Below are 10,882 nucleotides of genomic sequence, written 5' to 3'. Positions count from 1 at the left end.
AAGATGGGTCGTACGGGGCCGCTAGAGGAGCCACGCTGCGGGCCGCAGGAAGGCGAGTCTGGGGACCCCCGTTCCCAGAACGCTGACAGTCTCTGTACTGCTATGATTTTGTGTTGTACATCTCTGTACTTTTGCTACGATTTTCCTACCCTATGAACCAAATGAGGCCTGAATGTATCCGTGTCGACTATTGTCTGATCGATCGCTAAGCCTACGATTTTAGGAGCATGGGCTATTGGCCGATCGATGGCGGATAAGTATAAGCGTACCACGAGCTCATCAGCCCCAACGTTTCTCTTTAGTGAGTGTTTTGCAAGTACCATAGCTGGCACAGTAGCTAGCCTACTAACACCAAGAATCATCAAACAAGCCCTGCTAATATGATAAACAGTTTGAACTTACATCTAAGCATGCGATATATTACATCAAAAGCTGGTGAGGATACATCTTTTTCCATAACTCGAAGAGGGTTCGCATGATTCACTATCAAACAAAAGTAGCAAGTACCGCCCACACAAGACAGTGCACTAGCCCTAAGATGGTTTGATAACACGCATCATTCTGGTAATTAAACACAGGGCAATGCAAACTACCCTGAAGGATTAGTGCGACCAATTATTTCTTGTCGTTGATCTCTCGGGCAATGACCATAGCACGGACAACGGCATGGGAATCGATCTCTGGGGCGATGTCCACAGGTCTGACCATGACATCGAAATCGATCTCTAGGCGCTGTCCACAGGATGGACAGCGGCATTAGAATCGATCTCCGGGGCGATGTCAACAGGACAGGCCGTGACATCAAAAATGACCTCTGGGGCGTTGTCCACAAGACGGGCCGCGACATCAGAATCATCAAGGACGTCCACCGGCACCTGCACAACCCTAACATATTAGCAAGCACATTGCAAATTATCAAAAACCACAACTATGGTAAGCCATTATTTTTTACCTTGTGCAGCTCACCGGGGGATCCCATCCCTTCGGGGGCCATCTCCTCGTCCTCGATGGGGGCCATCACCTTGCCAGGAGAATACTGCTTCTCAACGGTGACTATCTTCTCAAACTTGGCCTTGAGCCTTGTATAGGTGGCCATTAGAGTTTCTGGGTAGGCACGATGGGGCCCTTGCTGTTCTTCCAACTTTCTTTGAGGAGTTCATCCGCCAACGTCGTCAACTCTTTGGCCAATGCTTGTTTCTTGGAGTTCTTCGTCTCCATGGGTTGGCCCACCAACATGGTCAACTCGTTGGTCGGTTCTCGCTTCCTGGAGATCGCTGTCTCTAGTGGGTTGTCCGCTGACAACTCTTCGGCTAGTGCTCCAGGATCCATCAATGAACTGACAAACAAAAAGCAATCGAAAGGAAACCACAATCGCAATGAAAACGGGAAAAGAATAGGCTGTGAGAATCGGTCGGTGCTTCCCAAAAAGAAGATTCTTGGAATGAAAATATAGCAGCATCACTGATTCGCCCACCTTTCCTTCCTTGGTCCAGTGAAATGATGGTTGCTTCATCCAGTCCATCTTCGAGGCCACTTTGAGGCCACTTTACCACTGCTGGTAAAGGTGGGTTTTGTGATATGACGGGTCATGATGGCCACACCGCCAGCAACTCTTTGTAAAGTACGAGATACATTCCTCCAATCACAAAATGCCTTGGTTGATGAGATTTGAGATTTGAGCCCGTACTGCACGCGGTGAAATCTCTAGAAAGGCAAATACTCCTTTCCAGTTTACATGGCTATACTAGCAAGTACTAGTACTACAATAGTGGGCTCAAATAGCAATTTTGTCTCATGTAAGAGCCTGGCTATATGCATGCTCCAAGGCTCCGCACCACGCCCCACCACTACACAAAGACTGTCATGCGAACGTTCGCAACTGCCACGTTCGGGCTGCGCTTGGCTCTTCGCCTCTTCGAGAAGACGAACAATGGTGTTACTACTACTTCTACAGTAGTATCAAATCCACTGCTGCATGTCCGTCCACCGTGTGCGGGAGGGATAGCCACCGCGCGCATGGGCAAGGGAGAAGGCGTGTAGTAGTAAAATCAAGCTTCTCCTCGTTGTATGAGTTGACATGACACATCATAGCACTCGCCCCACATGGTTGCCTCTAAACTTGGCTGAAAGACCCGCATTGTACAATACTCCGGGCCTGTTTGGTTCATGACTAACTTTGCCACAGCTAACCTAAGGCAAAGTGTGGCTGCCACAAAAAGTGTGGCTGACAAAATGGCCACCAGTGTGGCAAGATTTGGCAAAATATTGAGCCTATGACTTGTGGGCCATATAACTAGAAAAGTGTGGCAAGCCACATGTGTGGCAATAAACCAAACACATGCCTAAGGTGTTGTGACATGACTAAGGTTATGCATGGCAACCTTAGGCTGAGAACCAAACAGCCCCACCATTTGCTACAACCTCTAACATTTACCCCACCACAAATTAAAATATATATTCCTGTCTTGACCAAATGAGCGTGCAAACTAGAATCACCAGGATGACAGGTAGAGCCACAAGATTATTTTAATCAAAAAAAACATGGAGCCGGCCCCAACGATTTTAAGCTTACAGGCACGGTACACGCTATCCTAGACTACTCTACACATGAAACTGCCACACGAGCGTCCGACCATCTGACACCGATTGAACAATGATGGAGTACTACTGCAGTGGAGGAGTACTACAGTATGCTTCTGGCCATCTGACACTGATTGAACTGCTGCATGTCCATCGCGTGCGGGAGGGAGAGCGTGTAGCGAATGAAAGCGTCTCCCTGTCCTGCTAGCCACCACGCTTATGGGCGAGGGAGGGACGCAGCTTCATTGACTTACTGCTCCTGCCTTTGCGTCTATGATAGGTGGGCCCAACAGGTTCCCAGGACTTATAAGTCTCTATAAGACCATATTACAACTATAAGTCCCTATAAGTCCCTCCTTGAGAGTCTTATTTCATAAGTCCCAAATGCCCACTTTAAGTCCCTATAAGTCCCTCCTGTTTGGTTTAGATGGGACTTATAGGGACTTATTTAAGTCCCTAGACCAATAAGTCCCTGGAAACAAACACCCTCTCACTCATTTTGCTTCGTATGTAGTCACTTGTTGCAATCTCTAAAAAGACTTATATTTGGAAACGGAGGGAGTACTACGCATGCATGCATGTCGTGACTTTCCTTTTGATACTTGCATGTGTTGATTTGATGCACCTTGCCAAATTTTGACTATAAATTTAACTAACCAAATGTTCATGCATGTCACAAAAAATTACGGGGCTGTTTGGATTGTGACTATGTTTGTCTTATGTTGCCACATTATTTTTGCCACACTTGCCTAACTTGAATTGCTCAAATTGTTTAGACCCACTTTGGCTTGCCTAAGGGAATCTTGCCACACTTTTTGTGTCTATGACATGTGGGGTTCACTGCTAATAAAAAAATCTTGTCTTAGGTGTGGCTAGAACCAAACACCCACCTAACTTGGTCAAATTTGCCTAAGGTGAGGTGTGGCAAAGTGTGGCAATATGTGGCTGGAAACCAAACAGCCCCTACATCATTGAAAACTATGTTCAAATACGAATCAAACGATATAATTTTTGTTAACATGCACTAACATTTTGTCAGTTAAATCTTTGGTCAAAATTTAGCACCAATTACAAAGGGTCCCAATAAATATTGTACTCTCACATTTTGTTTTGAGGATACTCCCACATACTCCATCCGTTCCCAATTATAAGTATTTTTAGAGGTTCTAACAAGTGACTACATACGGAGCAAAATGAATGAATCCATACTTTAAAATATGTCTACATACATCTGTATGTTGTAGTCCATTTAAAATGTCTAAAAAGACTTATATTTAGGAACGGAGGGAGTAGAAAATATAAATAATAATGCATGTTGGGGCAGCCCACGTTTCTGATATTTTAGCCGTGGGCTTGTTCACAGTTTTTACGAGGGGGTGGTTGTTCATTTAATGGAGGGTCTTGTACCAGACTTGAATGATAAAAAGGGCGACCTGGCACACCATAACACCACTTGGAATAAGCGGGTAGCTATCTCAAAAAACAATCTACAACTAAAAAACGGCGACCTGGCACGTACACAATTTTAAACGATTGTTTTGATGGAGTGAAAAAGGAAAACTACCCCACTACGTATATATAGGCCAGAGCCTCCGCGCTTGCTTGTTAGGGTTGCTCTATTCACACACTCTCATCCTCTCCAGATCTAAACAAGATAGCGGTGGTAACACTGTCTTTCTCCCTTCAAAAAACACTGTCTTTCTATGCTCACCGCTGGTTACAGATCCGGACGTATCCCCCTTCGCCAGTGAAGTGGAGGAGGGGCAGCGTTTAGGCCATCATTGACAGCAAGGGAGGAGACCCACTACCGGCCGAACCGTTATCTCGGGCCGAGCGCCGGCGCGGGAGGTCCTCCAATCCCTTTATCGTTGCCCTAGTGTGGGCGGATCCGGCCTCCCGCCGCCCACCTCTCCACACCCCGACGACCTTCAGGTATATCTTCCTTCAAAACCGTTGTAGCTCTACTTTCCCAGGTCGCTACATCGCTGCATGTGCATCATTTTCTGCCTCTCAGCCCCTCTCGATCGGATGGTCCAACGTCACCTATTTTTTTCTTCTATTGTTAGTGGTAAAGCTACTTCATGGAGTCGAATCTTGTACTTGGTTCAAACAAGAAATAAAGTGGGGGTGGGGGAATTTAGTATGTGCATCGGACTTGGTACAAACAGGAAGGATAGGGGTTGAAAGTAGTACAGACTGGTCATCCAACCGGTCTCTTGATCGAAAAGGGAAATATAGGGGAAACAATGTGCATAGTGGTATGACCAAGACTAGATTTGATATCCACACATAAGATGGCTGCATGCATCATTATGATGCAGAGGTCGGGGGCACACCTCCATTTCCAAAAAACATAGGAGTAGGTGGCTAGAGTGAACAAAAATGGGACCAACCCAGATATGTTTCTTGGATGTTTGTTTCTCGAGGCAACAAACTCTGAATCATCACTTTATGCCCCAGTTTAGGTACATGGTGCTGGAATGCTGGTGCACCCACTGTCCCATGCCCTTATACCAAATATTTAGCTGTTATTAATCTAATGCCCCTGGTAAAATGAAGCCATGCCAATGTTATAAGCTATGACAAGTTTAGCCAAATGTTTTTGCCTGTAATTGTTTGAGACTCTGACTGTTTCCTCTGTAGCTATTTGCGCAAACAGGGATATCCATTTCACCTGGTTGATGTTGTGACCTTTTGGTGCACTGCAGAAAACACTACTTAAAAGAAGTGACTTTTGTGTTGTTTAACTAGAATGTTAGAATGGGAGAGTTGGTCCATTTCGGTGGAACTGCACAAAGGGAGATCTGTGTTCCAATCCTCATCATCCATATTAGCACCATAACCTTCGTTTAGGTAAGAATGATATTTAATGCATGTGTTCATCTTTGTTTTGCGACTGCCATGAGAAAATAATGCTATTGTTTACTAGTACACTTGTACTCCCTCACTGACAAAACCAATTCTGAAATAGAAGGCCAATCATGTACTTGGTTTCACCAACTGGTGAGGAGAAAGAGAAACAGAGCATGAAGAGGAAGAAGAAGAAGAATAAACAGTGCCAAGGTGATATTGCTGAAGCCGAGGCCTCAGTCGAGGCCATTCAAGGGCTCCGGCAACGTCTACCTTACATGTGAGACGATCCTCCAGGGAGCCCTTCCACTTCTGCATATTGTCCATGATGAATTTGATGCTACTATTAGAGTAATATGCTAATGTCTTTCTATCCTTTCTCATTAAGCTAATGAAGGTTTCACCTTGTTCCTACTTGTGCAAACAGGGATCATGTTGTGCCAATCATACATTTTAGTGGAACTACACAAGACAATACAATGAACTGTATCCCAGCAGTGCTTTAACTCTGCTGGAAGTTCTTGGTAATGTTTCGATATAATCTCAACACTGGTAAACAAGAGTGATTTCAACCATACATTTGAAGGGCACAAAAATATATACTATTGAGTGATTCCAGTGAGTGCATTATCATCTCTTCTGGGACTACATGAATAAGCTTTTTTGCTCAGGTTGGTACCGGCCTATGGCCTTCATCCATATTAGTTTGCTGTCATCTCTATTTGTATCGTGCTACTGTCATGAGAAACTCCTTTATCTTTGCACGTTAAAGTTTTGCAACCTATGATGCATGGCAATGCTGTGAGTGTTGAGCTAATTGGCACTGATTAAATAAACAAATACCTATCTTTAAGCAAGACTACTATGTTGCTAACTTTACCCATTAATATAATGAGGGTGCTTCTATTTGTTAGTGTATGTTTCATCAACTAGTCCCACTATTACAGTAATCTCACTCTCTCAATATATGTGCCAACAGGGATGCTCAATTTTGGTGGAACTGCACAAAAACTTTGGGTGCTTCATTGCCTCGACAGCTTCCTTCCTTTCCTGTCAGTCGCTAATCTCGGCTTGCATTGTTCCTTTGATGTCAGTCGCTTGGATTATCTCGGCTTCCAGTCAAAGGAAATAGTAATTGATATGCTACCTCACACAGGTTGGTACTGGTCTTTATCCTGATTATTGTGCTTGTCATATGTATTGGTAATTTGGTATTGTGCTACTATTTGCGGATTTCATAAAGGAGTAACTTGGATCCTGAACTCGCAGGCAAATCATTACATTGGGTGATTTCAGTAAAACTGCACAAAAGGATCATATGGACGGGTACTTATGCTGCTGCTATGTACTCCAAAGTTCACTCAGACAAGAATCGATGTTGACAAGAAGAAGTGCCTATATTCATTCGAGTATCAATCGGCGTTAACCAGTTGTCAAACTCCAAGTATTAGGAGAGTGAACGCCAAAAATATTGCTTGGCGCATAGCTCAGAAAAATGCAGTCCAGTCTTTGGTCCCAACTTGTGCCTTTTGGTTATTGGCACATATGGTAGCAAATTGTATGGCATGGAGTCTAAAGATTCCAGACAAGTTGGTTGACGCGTATATTCATCTGGCACTTAATCAGTCTACACGCTAGGGATGCTCCATTTCAGTTGAACTGCACAGAAAATTTGGGTGGTTCATTTTCTCAACCGCCTCCTTTCTTGTCTGCAATGTAGAATTTTGGCGAGCTACAGGACCAAGATGAGACAATAAACTAGTTGGATGAAAGTAGTGGCCAAGTTGCTCAAACCTCCCCCGGCACGAGGCCACTATTTGAGGATAAACCTACAAGCAAAGTTCAGATTGTCTGTGCTGCCTCTTATGTACTCGAAAGTTTACTCATACAAGCATTAATTTTAGTAAGAAGTACCTCCGACTGAACACCATTTACCAGTCTATACCCTAGGTAATTAAAGTTCGTCCATGGATGATATTTGCTGTGATGTCAATCATTTGGATGCATAAACATACTGAACATGTGTATATCTGAATCTTTTTGTGAATTATCTATGAATATTGTCGTGTGATCTATCAATCATTTGGATACATAGACATGCTGAACTTTTGTACATATGAATCTTTTGAGTTGTTGATTGTGAATGTTGGCTATGAATATGAACGTGTCCTGTGAACCTGAGTTTGATATGAATGTTTACCTTTTCTGTTGTACTTGTGTGTGAACTTGTTAGTATGCCTACTGTGGGATTTGTGATGTGTGGGTGTCAACGGCACACCTTCTTCCTGAGAAGAATTGCACCTGCTTTGTTAGGGTAGCAAGGGTGCATCAACTCTTTTTAATCTTTTTGCTCTGTCTTCCCCCCTCCCCCGCTCAACCCCTGCCGTAATGTATTCGGCCTCAAAAAAACATAGTACTGCGTTGTTTTTGGGGCTTGATGAAAAAATTGAGTGATGGTTTCTGTAGGTTGGCCCGCCCAACAAATGGGCTGTTGATCCACAACGGACTGGGAGGCTAAAAATACAAGTTGTATGGTGCAAAAGCAAGTAAAAAACGCCATCGAGAGCCATCTACTGAAGAAGAAGAAAAAATCGCTCCTGATGTGCTTCTTCAGTTGCGCCGTCGGCCCCCTCTTTAATCCAGTTCGCTCGGTGATCTAGCTGGTATCATTTTTTTCCAGAGGGTGAACAAGTATCAACTAGGCCTAGGTTTTGTTTTTTAACATGCTAGCCCATGACATACGAAGACAGTGGTTTGAACTTATTTTTTGAGGTCCATACCGGCCTATGAGCTTTTTCTTAAAGATCGGCAACCCAATGTATTTTTCTTAGTAAAACGCGGATCTCTGTTCTATTTATCTATATATAAGAAAAATAATGTTGTCTCCAATTTATGTTTTCCCTTCTAACCACATTATACATATTTATATTATTACTATTATCATATATTCTATAGAGACTTATATGTACATTATAAAAACACCCACATGTTATTAACTTATAAAAGTAAAGGTTTAATAGAAGTTGGGAAGGAAAATCCTGGTTGATTTTGACTCACAGACAAGGAAAATCCTGGTGATTGCGTACAAAAGCTTGCGATGATTTTAAGGACCAATGTAATAATAACGCGCTCATTTTTATTTTGAGCAATAACTCGCTAATTTGTTAATTATATATATAATGTGTCGCTCTGGTTTATTTTTTGATATTAATTGCTCCTTCTAACCTAACATTATATATAGAACGAGCCCATCTAATTCGTGTATTTCAAGAAAGTGCAAATGGGCTGGGATTTCTTAGAAAATATAAATGGGCTGCATTGACGCGAAATTATTTGTTCACCCAGCCCAGCAAATGGACAAAACATGGGTTAAATATATGCCACATTTTTGCAGGCTGACATGTGGGCCAATAGGTCGAAGCCTACGCAGGGCATTGTCAACTTGGTCAACAAATGAGTATGACATCCACAGCCACTGGATTTATATCCAACGGCCGACATGCACCTTCAATCTCTCGTCTTCTTCCTCCAGCGTCGTCGGGACCGCCTGGTCTGGCCTCCGGCGGCTAGAGGCTCTGCTTAGCACGCATCGCTGCGAAGCGCTACCCCACCATCGGTCAGGCTATCCCTCCACCCCTCCACACCTCCTGTTATTCTCCACCGACTGCAGCCCCACGCCGCACCAGAACCAGCTATAACCCTTCTCCTCGTCTCAATCTGTGACTCCACTGCCGCGTCTTCCCATCTCCGGGTCGTTCCCGTCCAGGGCCTCGCCGTCGTCCACCGCCTTGCTGCGCTCGATGCAGCGTGGTCAACAAACGAGAGTCATCAGAAGAGGACTGTACGTGGAGAGCCTGACGGCTGGAACCCACGAGGTCCATGGTCGCACGCAAGGAAAGTTCCTCCTTATTAAGCTAAAAAATGTGTCCTCCCCCTGACAGCTGGGACCCACCAGCTGTATCTTCGCGCGGAATGAAGTGCCTCCTTGTTATGCGAAAAAAATTATTCCTCCCGTTGACAGCTGGGACCCATCAAATTTGGTGGCTGACTTGTGGGCCTACTAAGCGGACATGTACGCAAGGCTTTTTCAACTTAATCAACAAATGATTCTAGCAGCTGGACCGTTGGATGTTAATCCAACAGCCATGCTCCTTCTTCAACCTCTGTTCTTGCTCCTGTCTCCTGTGGGCGGCACCGCGGCAGTGCTGCCGCACACCCGAACCAGTCAAGTTTCCCACTCTCTCCATCTGCGACTCCAATGTCGCGTCTTCCCCGGCTCCACGTCGTCCCCTTCCTAGGCCTCACCGTCGTCCACCGCCTTGGTGCTCTCGGCGCGATGTGGTCAATGTGGTCAATGATCGACTTCCATCGGAAGAGTACTGTACGTGGAGAGGCTGACAGTTGGGTCCACGGCCGCAGCAAGGAAGTGCCTCCTTATTACACGGAAAATAATTGTTCCTCCACCTGACAGAAGGGACCCATCGGACGGGCCACCGTATTCTGCGAAAAAAAATATTTCCCCTTAACTGCTGGGACCCACCAGCTACATCTTCGCACGCAAGGAAGTGCGTCCTATTACGGGAAAAAAATGATTCGCCCTCTGATTGCTAGGACCCACCAGCTACATCTTCGCACGCAAGGAAGTGCGTGACAATCAGGACCCACCCGGTCGAAGCGTACGTAGCGTTGTCATTCTGGTCACAAACGTGTACGTACATACTGGTCGATCGGTCTGTCTGCAGGCTGCAGCGATGAACCGTGGCCGTGTAAGGAAGGGCACGTGTGATAGTAGAGGCGCGCACGTGTGGTAGTAGAGGCGCGCATGTAGCATATACACGTACGTACAGCGGCCAGGGTGCAAGAAAGTAAATACGGCCACGTACGTACATACGGGCGGGGTCTCAAACGCATACTCGCGCATACGTACGGCCAGGGCTCGTGTACATGGTTGTGACTGGGTTGGAACGGAGAAACTGCGTCGTCGTCATGTTCATGGGGAGGCAACGGAATGCATCGTGTTCATCGGGAGGCAACGGAACGCGTGCTGTTCATCAGGAGCTAACCGGCTTGGACGGAACAACCGATGGAAACGAGGCCTGGCGTACCATAGAATGGAGGAAACAGCCTTGTGTTCAACCATACATGGTGGAAACAGGATCCTGTTCATCGGGAGGGGTCTGGCGTACCACAAAACAGAGGAAACGGACCTCCTACGGTCGAAACGGGGTCCTGTTGATCGGGAGGGGTGTGGCGTACCACAAAACAGAGGAAATGGACTTGTGTTGGAGCGCTACGGTCGAAACGTGGGTCCTGTTCATCGGGAGGGGTGTGGCGTACCACAAAACGGGACTCCACGGGATACTGTTCATCTCCACCTCGACTGCCTCCACGGGCTACTGTTCATCCATCATCGACCTCCTCCAGCCTCCACCTGTAACTGTTCATCCAGCCT

This window comes from Triticum aestivum, chromosome 3A (assembly GCF_018294505.1).
Source record: "Triticum aestivum cultivar Chinese Spring chromosome 3A, IWGSC CS RefSeq v2.1, whole genome shotgun sequence".
Classification (NCBI taxonomy): Eukaryota; Viridiplantae; Streptophyta; class Magnoliopsida; order Poales; family Poaceae; genus Triticum; species Triticum aestivum.
Note: the sequence above shows the minus strand (reverse complement) of the source record.